The 13010-nt window shown below is 40.1% G+C and overlaps 1 protein-coding gene across 6 annotated transcripts in view; it reads left to right on the top strand.

Moving 5' to 3' along the window:
* Positions 1 to 474: 474 nt before the first annotated feature.
* The window catches only part of Cntn3 (contactin 3), a 319453-nt gene continuing 306917 nt past the window's right edge, over positions 475 to 13010 (top strand). For 3 of the 6 annotated variants that reach the window (XM_063260261.1, XM_063260256.1, XM_063260262.1), the window contains exons 1-4: positions 475 to 595; positions 5885 to 6018; positions 6162 to 6192; positions 12650 to 12743. The gene's annotated coding sequence lies outside the window, so the exon portion shown is untranslated. The remainder of the gene's footprint in view (positions 596 to 5884; positions 6019 to 6161; positions 6193 to 12649; positions 12744 to 13010) is intronic. The other 3 variants (XM_063260257.1, XM_063260258.1, XM_023566560.2) reach the window with 3 other exon arrangements.

Raw genomic sequence — 13010 nt, 5'->3', positions numbered from 1 at the left:
GCATGAACTAATTCATTTAAATAGCACAGTCCACTACCGGGCAGATAGCGGAACCTTCATAATGATCTGCTTTAATAATAAGATAGGTGATCTGAGCACTTGTCTCTGCGCTGCTGCGGGTTTTCCTAGAAGTGCAATTCCTGCCCTTAACCCCCTGCTCCCCGGATCCCAGGTGTGCGAAGCGAGGCCACCCAGCGGTGACCCGAGCCGCTGCCTCGGCCTCGGAGGCCCAAGGCACGCGGGTGCACGCGCCCCGCGCGGGCGAGCGCCAGGTTCTGCGGTGCGGGGAAGGGGCCCCGCCAGCGCGCGAGGCGTGGGGCCCCGTTGGCTGGCGCGCCGCGCTCCCCGCCCCTCTCTCCTGCCGCCTCCCTCCTCCCGTCCAGCCCCGCTCGGCCGGCGCAGACAGCGCTCTCTCGGCGGCGCAGGCAGCGGCACAGCAGCCAGGCGCGCGGCGGCGGCTGGCGGGCGGGCGGGCGCCGCGGGTTCGGCAGGGAACGGCGCGGACGGGGGCGCGCACGGCGGCCCCCGGGGCCCGGACTAGCGGCTGCGGCGGGCGGGCCGGCGGGGCGGGCGCTCTGCAGGCTTCGGTGACCAGGTAGGTCGGGGATGTCAGGCTCCGCTAGGGCGCAGGTATAACCCTCCCGCCAGGGAAACTTTACGCGCTGCTTTGGAGCCTCTGGAGCTCCAAAGTTTGTTAGCTAGGAAATGCACCTGACAGATGGAGAATAAAAGGTGGTTTTTCCCAGCCGACTTATTGTGGGGCGATTGTTTTTCTTCCTCTGGGGTGAAGATTGGTTTCGGGGTGATAAGGTTCTGCCTCCACAGCTTGAGTGCTGGGAGACACGAGGATGGGTCCCTTTGACTTGCCTTTAGCGTAGTGGATTTGGCCTGTGAAAGTTGAAAAATAAAAAGTTATGAACCATAGGGATGCCGAGAAAGAATCCTGTCTGCATGGAGCATGGGTGGGAATAGGGTACTTTTCTGCCACAAGCTCTTTAGGTCTGAGGAAGCCAGGGATGGAGAATTCCTCCATTGCCAATCAAGTTTTCCAGGCTGCGTGTTCTTTCCACGCACAAATCTGCAGCCTTGAATGGATACCTTTTCGTATTTATTTTGCACATTTTCTCTGATGGACTATAGCTCAGATTTCTTGAGCTTTGACCCGAGAGTCTGCTTCTGTGCTCTCCAAGAGTCCTACGAAGCTCTCCAAGCAGGAGAAACGGAAAACCAGGAAGTAGCAACCAGGCACCCCGAGTTACAGCACCATCAGGATTTTTTTTTTTTTTTTTTTTTTTGCTTCTTTTTCTTTTGGTTGCCTGAAATGAAGAAACAGCTTTTGGCCTCTGTGGAAAGCTCCGCTTCACTCACCAATCCGTATGTCTTTCCCTGTATGGCATTTCCTTATTGATTTACAACCAGGAGGTGCGCTCAAAAGAATGATTTAATAACAAACGTTGCAGGCTTAGGTTGCAGACAGCAAACCTCTGTTCAGAGCAAAAGGGAGGGGAACAGACAGAGCTCTAGGAAAGGGGTATCCAGTCCTTTACCCTTAGCCCAAGCATGAGGAAACAGAGCTAAGGGAGCCAGGGAAAGCAATAGATGGAGATGTGCGAGGTGCAGAAGGGGGATCAGAAACCTTCGCTCACATAGCTCACATAGTGAGTGAATCCAGAAATATTCTAAATGATTAAGCAAGAATAACTCGACTCCTCTGTACTGTGGTTTCTGTCTACTCCCACAGAGATGAATAAATACTAGCTCAAAAAGAATCTTGGTCTGTAAATAGATTAAAAACAGGAATTAATCAGAATAATGAGTCAGAGTCCATCACAGATTGAAAGGGGAAGTAATTGCCTTTGAAAGAGCTATTATATCCCAATATCAGTTAAATGTGTTACTTTTGCTTTGCTAGCTGTGTTTACTAACATCAGCCTGCCTTTGGCTGCAATAACCTGGCACCTAGTTTGTGGTTTTAACCCTTTGTCTGTCATGGTGCTGGGGAGGAAGTTGTCTGCAGGTTAATATTCACTTACAGTTGTAGAATATTTGCACTCATATATGCAAATCACTGTTTGTAACAGGACAGGTCGTTGTTTGTTCATAAAGCCATCTGATAGGGTTTAGCCCTGAATGGTAAGATGTTTGTATGAAAATATGAATGGAACCAGGCACTTCAGATACTTGCTTGAAATCAATTGAGAGTCAACATGTGGTTTGAAGACCCCCCGGAGGGGCCCTATCCTCCAGGCAAATATAGTAAATTGCTGCATACTTGTTTTAGATGAGTGTGGAGGTTCAATGCCAGTAAGTGGCCCTTGTGTCTAAAGGTGGGAGAGCTGAATCACCAAAAGATTAATTGATTTGCTGGTTAATAGATTCAGGCAGTGAACACCTCCCTACAGTAGCATTCAGCCCCATGTCCTTCTCACTGTCTGGATGTCTTTAATGTCTGCTTGAAGACATGAAGTCATTAAGTATATTTCTCTAGAAGAACTCTAACTTTTAAACATCCTTCACAACATAACTGGATAGCCCGTGTTTCTTAAAATGGCAACAAAATATTTAATAGCATCAAAGTGCTGAGCAATTTCAAGCAGAGCAAAGATTAGCCGTGGAAAACAAGCTGTAGCCTTTCAGTTGCTGATTTATGTTCAATTTTATCACTGTCACATTTCATATATGCCTAGTTATTACAAACTAATAGCCTGTTTGTTCTGCTAGCAAAATATGCATCTTTTTCTAAGTGCCTAACTCCTTCTGGTTCATTCAGTAAGCATCTAGCTTTGTTTTTACTGCATAATTGAAGTGTCCAACTTGAAGTTCTCATTAACTTCTAATATGTTTTGTGCTGGAAGAGTATATAAATATAATTGCCCCTTTCAAACTGCCAGATCTATATATCACTTCATTGTGACAATGCCACAAAACAGAGATGCCTGGTTCAATGTACTGTTTCCCAATTTTCATTCAGTTAGTGCTTAGCATTGCGACCATGTTAATTTTATGCAGTGGGAGATATTCCTATGCCAGGGAGGCTTACTGATGCTGTGCATATCTTCTTACTGTCTCTGATTCAGTCATCCCCTAGTACACCTTTAGTCCGTTTTCGCTTGACTGGTTATTTTATGCCTTTGAAGTTAAGCATCTCTAAAGTGCTTGCCCATGGTTTTTAATGTGCATATGTGCAAAGACATGTTATTTTACTTTGGATGTATATTTTATTGTCATTTAGTGCTGATGGACCATTTCCCTTCTTAGGCTGGATAATAATGCAGTAGATAATATCCTTGTTGCAGAGATTTTAGCAATAGTAATGAATATGGGACAATAAAATCATTTTAGAAATTCTTTGAAACTGAGAGGTGATAATTCTTGTTCTCAGATACAGATACAGATCTAATTTGTATCAAATTTTCATAGACAGATCTCATGGGCCAAGTAGTTTTGGTTTAAAATCCACCTCCACCTCTCCCATCTTCCAAAAACAGTGAACATTGCTTTGGAAAATTTGCTGCAGTAGAAATGTACTCCCTGGTTGAAACTTTGTATGCCAAGTTTCAATCCATAGTATGTTTTTATTTTCCTGCTTTTATTGTACGTGTTATAAACAAGAAATAAGGGTCTGTAATAGAAGTGCTGGCAGAACTTTATGGCATTTCAAACAGCTCTGCTGCTTGGAATGTAAATATTTGTAGCATCTTTACTGTGCAAGAGGCTGCCTTGCACTGAGTGAGGGAAATCACAATTTTATTAAGTAGGATATGATAATTCAGACAGTATGCATATTCCTTATTGGAGACATATTGGCATTTGAAGAAATAGATTATCTATGTTACAGCAATTCCACAGCACTCTCTCAGGTGCCTTTATAACGCAGATTGTAAATTTTATTTCTGAAGCCAGAGAAATTTTGTCCTGTTTGTTTTCTAGGTTGTTTAGCTTTGGATGCCTTTCTGATGTTGTGACATGAGATGCGTAACTCAAAACCCACTTTGATTATGTTCTGACAAATGACCCTGCCAATATATTATCTTAATAGTAGAAAGAATTCTTCGGGCCTTACAATTCTTCAAAGACACTTATTTTGGAAAACCAGAACAGCTCAGATCTCCTGTGTCCTTTGATTCGACGCTGAAAGACTTCTCACCTTTGCCCACCCACCTCCACTGCATCCCCTGTTTTAAGTCACCATTTTCTGTGTTGGATCCTCTGCTCCGGTTCCCATGTCTTCTTTTCTGCTTCTTTTTCCCAGATTATTCTGCATAGCTGGCCCATTTGTTTAAAAAAAAAGTTACTTAAAATGAATACTCATCTACCAAGAATGCTTTAATGGATTTCTGTTGCATTTAGAATAAAATCCAAATGATGAGATATTACCTACAAAGCTTTGTGATATTTAAACACTATCTGTTCCTTCAACACCTCCTAGCATTTGGGAAAAAGAGATTTGGAGTTAGGCAGTTTTTCTTAGTGTACTCTCTCTGTCTCGCTCTGTCTCTGTCTCTGTCTCTGTCTCTGTCTCTCTCTCTCTCACACACACACACACACACACACACACACACACACGATTTTTGGCTGCTGCCCATCCTTGGATCACAATTTAATTAACATTTACACAGAGGGGGGTTTTTGGCTCTTAGATTCTTTCCTCTTCTCTATTAGGACACCTCACATACACTCTCTCTGTTCATTTTCTTCATAGCATTTCTTATCACTTACTTGAAACTGGCCATTTCGTTAGCTGATTTCTCCTACACTGTCCTGTAGGGAACCTTGCAAGTAGTGTCATGTGTGTTTGACTCATCATTGTCCTGCAACAGCCGGTCAGAGTGCCTGACTCTGGAGCTTGATTAACCCAGGAGAGCTAAGCTTCTGGGATGCTTAGTTTGCAGCCCATATTATCTTGTGACCAACGGGCATATCAAGAAAGTCCATATTTACAGTGATTTCATGGCCCCTTGTTGTGACCTCTGAGATCTCTGGGACATCTGCTACTTTAACCACGCTGCGTCCCATAGATTCATCATTTCAGGTTGCTTTCAGTGCGGATGATATTTTTTCCTTCACTGTCATCATGGCCATCTAGGCATGTGGCTTCAGTGATCTGTGATTTCATCTTTTCCTTTTGTGTTTGTAACCAGTCACCTGATTAACAACACAGAACAATCATTAAGATTATCATATTCCATGCCACAGTCTAAGCACTGAACTTCCTTTATGATTTTCACCTAAAAGAGTCACCCTACATCTCCCACTCGTTTTCTTGCTCCAGTCTGTCTGAACAAAACTGCGCCACTAATCCATAAATCAGAGGCTTTGGGTCAATGGACATCCACTGTCTAGAAAGATAAACATCCAGGTTATCTTGTTACTTCTGTATAATTCTAACCTGAGTCAATAATCCAGCTATGGGGATCTTCTTTAAATGCCTTGAAAACTCAACAATATTCTCTTGGCTTTAGGGTCTTTGCATGAACCAAACAACCCACGATTTCTCCTCTACTACCCTCCTTCACATGTTACCCGTGGCTTCCTCCTACCCCATTTTCACTGTGATTTCTGCCAGGAAAGCTATTGACTCCCACCAGGTCAACGGGTCTGAGTGTAACCAACCATCCATTCCTCCAAAATGCTTGACCGTCCTCCAAACAGGTTAAAGCCTCACATTTTCTGAGCTATTTTTTCTTGTTATGGATTACATCTAGGTGCTCCTCAGTAGTCTCCTGTGCTCTTAGGTAAGGCTTATGGAAGACAATTAGATTATGGGGCAAGTATAATGCACTTGGGGTCTGGTTGGAAGAGGCGAGTCATGACTTGAAAGATGGGTCTCCCTCACTGGCTCCCCTTTCTCTTGTTTGCTCCCTGGCCACCATGATGTGAGCAGCTTTCTCACCATGATGTGAGACTCCAGGGCAGAGTCTTCTCCGATGCCACTACTGCCTCAGAGCCAGAGGACGGTGGGCTGAAACTTCTAAAAGTCAAGAGCCAGAGTACCACGTACCTGTCTTACTTTAAATCGTAGGTATTGGGTGTTTTGTCCTTGTTACAAAAAAGTACCTAAGTTAACTATCAGCCATTAAAAAATATCTTATTTATAGGGAAAGGAAATTAAAACTTAGTTTAGTGAATTTATTTAATATCTGCCTTTTCTCATTCTTTAGGGTTGGAAGACAACTGCAAATTAGGACCTTGGTAAATATTTGTATAGTGAAATTCTGATGTCTTTCATTGTCATGAAATTCTGTTTTGTTGTTGCCTTTTCTTGTCTTACAATTACAGTTATTTCAGTATATAATGGCTGGATTTCATTTTGCTTTGCATAGTTTCTAAGTGACAAACCATGAGCTCACAACAGATGAAATTCTTGATTTCATCTCAATTTAAAAAGTTCTGTGGCAAATATTGGCTGTAAGGGAAGCATAAATTAAAGGTTGCTAAGTCCTAAGGGCTGACCTTTCACTGAATGAGCTCATTTTAATGCAAGAGAGTAATTTAGAATTCTCAAAATCCACTCATTATTTTATTAGATTAAAATATAGATGTATGAAATAAATGAGTAAATGATTATCTCACAACTAATCAAAAGTATGTCTTCCAAATTTGTAAATAATTTGTTACAAATAGGCGAGAACTTTTTGAATCTTGAGAAGTTTCATCAGTGACCTGTCAAAGAGAAATCTCTCCTCTTAGTGCTGAAATGTTCCATTTCTCTTTCTGTAATTTCCAATTTACTTTCCTTCTGTAGAAGTATTCTGAGGTGCTGTTGAAATGACAGAAATTCCTTGGCCCTTGTAAGACTTATTGAATCATGGTGGGTAAAGCTTGTAAACACGCAGTTTTAAAGTTTTTATTTTAAAATAACTATGGGCTGGGAGAAAATTTCAAAAATAATACAAAGCATTCTGTATATTCTTCAGTCAGCATTTCCTTGAGGTTACACTGTATATAAATATAGAGTAACATTAGAACCAGGAAACTGACAGGAATATATTAATGTTAGCTGGCAACAGACAATGTTCAGTGTTTGCCAATTTTACGTTATTTTATTTGATGTGATTTTTATTACTTATTTATTTATCTTATTTGAAAGAGGATAAAATCAAGGAAAATAAAACAGAACAAAACCAATCAAAATAAACTACTATAAGTGACACAGGACTTCAAAATCTTATGAAATCAGCAACTGTTACCATAATGCCTTTTGTTGTCTTCAAAATAGCTGCAGATATTTTCAGACATAGTGAAAATCGAGCAGAACAGAATAGATTAGAAACAATTCAAACAAAACAATGAATGCAATAAAGGACTTTAAAGTAAGCTAACAGTAAATCCAAAATGGCTACCATAATACATTTTGCTGTCTTTTAAATAGCTGTTTATGCCATCAGAGTTAACATAATCAAACAAAACAAAAGAGAATAAAACCCAACCCAACAAAACAATGAAAATGCTACGGTTTTCAGGCAGGGGCCACCTCCTTGTGAGAACAGGTTTTTTCCTCAAGAAATCCAAGAATGGCACTGACCCTTGGGGAGAGGCTTGGGTGTGGCTGTCCCCACTCCAGCAGGGGCCTGACCACAGTGCTGGTTTCCAAGCAAGGACCACCTCCTTGTGAGGCCTGGTTCTCTCCTCCTCTGCAGTCCTTGAATGGTACTGACTCACAGAGAGAGGCTGGAATGTGGTTATCCTGACTCTGGCAGTGGCCTGCACATGGCACTGGTTTCCCTGTGGGGATCACTACCTTGTGAAACCTGGTTCTCCCCCTCCACAGTCCACAAATGGGGCATACTCACAGAGAGAGGCTTGGGTGTGTCTTGTGTTTGCCAATTTTAAAACCTGATTTCATTAGTACTGTATGTGTGTTGCTTTATGCCATTCTATCCCATGTATATATTCATACATTATCATTTTTTTTTTTTTTTGGTCTTTTTCGTTTTTTTATCGGTGCCAGGGATCGAACTCACGACTGCCTGCTTGCAAGGCAGGCGCTTATGCCACTGAGCTAAATCCCCAGTCCCTCATACATTATCATTTTGATTGAAAGAATAAATGTCCTGAGACACTTATTCGCTAGCATCCACTAATGCAACATTTTTGTTAGTGTTTTATCCTTTTCATAGACCTTCTTGTGTGTAAGTATTTCTTTTTAAATACCACTGATTGTTTCACCTTGCAAATGCTTGTATGTAAATGTAGCTGTGAAATAGATATCTTGAGGTTTTTCTACATCTTAATATGACATTTCGGGGTTTTCTGTGTCATGAGTTCGGGAATGTGCATTGACTTTTTGTACTCCATTTGAAAAGTTCTGCAGACAGCACATATGTTTGTTTATTTGTGGGCTCAAACTTGGGCAGGGTTTTTATACAGCCACAGCAAGAGGATGACTGAATACTTCTTTGCATGTTCTTAAGGAATTGCATTCCATTTTTATTTTTTACATAGATATAGTCTTTAAAATAACTTAATGCATTGCAAAGATGGTAATGACACTCTTCAGCAATTAAAATCAACCTAAACAATGCAACTAGAGATCTAATCTGATGCCTGTTACTCACTTGGTCTGGTCGCCTCCCTGCATGTAAAGCAGCGGGAAGAGGCTGATTACCAGTCCTCGTTACTAATTCTGGTGAATATTCTGAGGGCTCTGGAATACAGATAAGGCATGTTTGTACCAAAGTCGGTGCGTGTGACAGATCCTCCCTCACCCCTACCAATTCTCATAGCCTACAGAAGCTTTTACATTTGCATGTATTAGACAATTTAAGTCATTTTTCTCTACTACACTAAGTGAAGCTTTGCAAGGGCTTTTTCTGGGATAAACTAAGTGCTGTGTGCCTAGACCAGGTGGCTTTGAAATTTGAGCCTGATAGGCCAAAGGTTCTTTCTCTTTCTCATTCCATTAAATGGAATTTCTTACATGCTATGTAAAGATATACCTGCTCATACGTAATGTTAATTTATTGGGTGAGTTCACTAATAGCAACTGATATTTTCCTCTATGCATTGTTTTCTATAGTGTTCCAAGGCAATACAACTTTTGGAAAAGGAGTAAAAAGGTCTCAGTATATAAGTTTTATTATGTCATGGAACAGCTCACATATTCTGTGAAGCTACTTAAAAGTAGAAGGTGTATTTTTGCATGATGGGAAGTTCTAAAATGTCGAGATTATCTCCTTCAAACAGTACCATAATTACCTGCTGCTAAGAAGTTTTTTTTTTTTTTTCATTTTAAAACAAAAAAGAAAAACTACTACAGAATTTCAAAACAAAATTTATAGAAAATTAACAATGGTTATTATATTTGCAAATTCTTATCTTCAAAATTGTTCAGATTACAAGATACAGGCATGAAAGATCAAACAATGAAAGCACAAACTATTGTTTATTCCTTTCCCTTCTTTCTTTTCTCTTTTCCCCTTCTAGTTCTTACGTTATAATTTCCTGGGAGCTATCTTTTGTCATTTGTATAGAAATTACTTACGGGGTTTTCCCTATGTCTTGTTTTTCCATCCTTCCGTGTGTATGATTTCATTATTTCTTTGTCATTTTTCTTATTGTCCTCTTTGACTCACTAAACCACCACCCCATCCATACACGTGCATGTGCGCACACATGTGTACTAGCACACAATGCACAAGAAGATATCGATTAGGATGGGTGATGGAATAAACTCCAAAACATAACTTTGTAAGGTAATAAATACAGATATTTTATAGATGTTCAAGCAAAAAAAGATTAAAATCAAATGAGAGAGAAACACTTCGCATTGTGTATGCGATTAGTGTGTCCCTGCTATTCATTCTCTCTTCCTGTGCTGCTGTGGCTGCCTCCTCCTTTTCCTCTTCCCCTTCCCTTTCTCTCCTTTGTCCTATTTTTCCTGCCTATGGTAGGGCTATATTTTAAAGGTGATCGATCCATCCTTACTGATTCCTACTAGGTAAACTGTTTCAATTGTCTCTAATTGCAATTATTACATTTATTTGATTACTTGGTTCCTTTTTTAAGATAGAGGATAGGATGGGATTGGTGAGATTCATTAAATTTGGTCTTGGAGAGGCATAACTGCAGAAAAAGATAAAGTACTCATCAGTCCCGGGTAGACTGTTGGCAAGGGGACACCAATGCCTTCCTTACCACTTTGCCTTCTGCCTGGCCCTTCCCTTCCTTTTCCTGTAATCCGAGGTGGCCAGCTGTGAATTCTATGCCTCAGTTAAGAGACTGAGGACCTTCTGGGCATGTACATTTCCCATCCTGCGTCACTCTGTAAGGAGGCCAGCCAAGCTTCTTTGAGTGTGAACCTACATACATGGAGCCAGAATTCTAAAGGAATAGTGCTGTGAGGTAAGATTAAAATACACAGTAAATGATTACATTTCTCAGCAGATCCCCAATAGTATTTTTGATGCACCTGCATACTGTTTTCTGTAATGCATACTCCAATTTATATTCCCACCAGCACTGTATGGAGTAACTTTTCCCCATATGCTTGCTAGAATGGGTTATCTTTGGTCTTTTAAAATAGCCTTTCCAACAGACACAAGGTAATGTCTAGCCATGGCTTAAATTTCTATTGCTCTAATGATTAATTATGTTGACTATTCTTGCATGTAACTGTTGACAATTTGCACCTCTTTTTTTGATAAATGTCTTTTTGGATTTTTTTTGCCCACTTCTTTTTGTGTATACCAAATCTTTTTAGTTAACCATAATACCATTTGTTTGTTTTATTTAACTGCTTATACTTTTGAAGTCATTTCCAGACATTCTTTGTCTAGACCACTGCCATCAGTCTTTGTTGTTTAGTTTTGTGTAGTAATTTTATGGTTTTAAACCTTTCATTTAAAACTTTAACTTATTTTGAGTCAATTTTTATGTGTGATTTGAGAGAAGGCCAAAATTCACTCCTCTGAACAGGATATGCGTATTCTGTTGTCCAAAAATAATTTATTGAAGACATTTTTCCTTTCTTCATTGTGTCTTTTCAGCACCTTTCGTGAAATCAGGTGACTAAAAATGGGTGAATTTGTTTCTGTACTCTCTATTCTGTACCATTTGTCTACATGTCTGTTTTATGCTAGTACCATGCTGTTTTGATTGTTATAACTTTGTAATATCCTTTGAAATCCAGCATTATTATGCCTCTACCTTGCTTCTTTTCTTATTTAAGATTTCTCATATATTTAGGGTCTTTGTGGTTCCATGTATATTTTAAGTTTGTTAAGGATTTTTTAAAAACATTCTGGAATTTTGATGAGTTGTTTTGAGATTATAGATAGCTTAAGATAGTATACACATTTAAAATATTTTTCTAATACATTAACGTGGAATATCTTTCCACTTATTTGTACCTTTTGAATTTCAAATGTCTTATAATAAAATGATGTTTTATAAGTTTAAGTAAGTAAGCAATTTAAAGTTTCACCTCTTCTTTGCTGTTTGACAAGTGCATCCGTCAGCATTTGTTTTGGGAACATACAACCCACAAACTCAATGACTTGTAAAAGCGAACAACTTATCTGTGTTACTTTGAGTTGTGAGTCATCTCAGATCAGCACATCTATCATCTACTCTGTGCCTGGACCCTGTGCCTGCTCTAAGGGATTTTCATTCAAGGACACAGGTTGAAGATCAGACTGTCATGGAGACTGTACACCATGCAGCGCACTAATTCAAGACCACCATCACCATTCCCCATATGCTGAGAGTAGCAGTTGCAGATGGCTCAGAGAGGTTCATTCTTCCTTGAGAATTTTCCTTTGCACTAGGGTACTGTCTCGGCCAAGCTTATGTCTCTCAGGGTTTTGGCACATGAGTGCCTGAAAGATACATGGGCACAAAAACCTGAGTTGCTTGAATTCTCTGAAGGCCAAGATGCCCTCTAGGACCAGAAGCATCCTCAGTAGCAACTTCTTTGCCTCTCAGCATCTTTTAATTTTGGTTTATGCTTTTACTCCCTTACAGTGTTTCTTTTAAGAACACTGCTCAATCTCAGCTTCTCCTTAACCTAGTTCATCTCAGGTTTTGTCTCTAGAGAATGGAAATTAAACAAAAGCTTATCTGGGACATGGTGTTCTTGTCGCAGAATGCAGAAACCCAACATATTTAGCCAGAACATTCAACTGCATTCTAACGTTCTGCTAGGTTTGGCCATATATCACACAGAGTTTTTCATCTTCCTTTAACTAGCAGTCACAGGAGCAAAGGACAGGGATAAATACATGTTTCCAAACAATAATATAGTTCCCTTCTATCTACCACTCAGTATGATACTTATGAAGTACATTCCTAGGCATTCACACAGCACACTCACCCCCTGTCAGTTTTATGCTGATATAGTAGAATACCTGAGAGTAGGAAATTACAAGCCTTCATATTGCATGGTTTCTTTTACATGCGAAATCCAATGTATGAACAAATTAAAGAACAAAGTAAAAGGAAATCGAGGGAGCAGAGAGGAAGGGATAATGAAGGGATGTAAAGATGTGTTATGTACTTGTCACTGTGAAGGTAATCGTTAATATGCAGAAAATGTGTTAATAGCAGTTTTTTAAAAGAAGGCTTATTTTGATTCCTAGCTCTTAAGGCTGGGAAATCGAACATCAAGGCATTCACATCTAGCAACTGTCTTTCTGTATTTCCTTTGCAGAGAATAGGAGGGCAAGCACTGTGGAAGAAACAAAATGAGAACTGGAAGTGGTGGCACACACCTCTAATCCCAGAACTTTGAAAGTCAAACACAGGTGGGCTGTGAAATCTGAGCTCAGACTGTGCAATTTAGCGAGACCCTAACTGAAAATGAAAAATAAAAAGAGGACTTGGGTTGTAAGTCTGTACAAAGGCCTTGTGTTAAACTCCGGTTACCAGAAAAAACATAAAGAGGGTCAGAGACTAATGGAAGGCTTGCTTTCTAAAACCCTGCTGTGATGGTAACTACTTCTAGTCCCAAGTAAGCAAGAGCTAACTCATCATAGAGGCCATGCCGTGAGAACCTAATACTACCTATTAGA

This window comes from Cavia porcellus, unplaced genomic scaffold (assembly GCF_034190915.1).
Source record: "Cavia porcellus strain 051 isolate PalLab524CR breed Dunkin Hartley unplaced genomic scaffold, mCavPor4.1 scaffold_13, whole genome shotgun sequence".
Lineage (NCBI taxonomy): Eukaryota > Metazoa > Chordata > Mammalia > Rodentia > Caviidae > Cavia > Cavia porcellus.
Note: the sequence above shows the minus strand (reverse complement) of the source record. Positions and strands in the feature narration are given on the sequence as shown.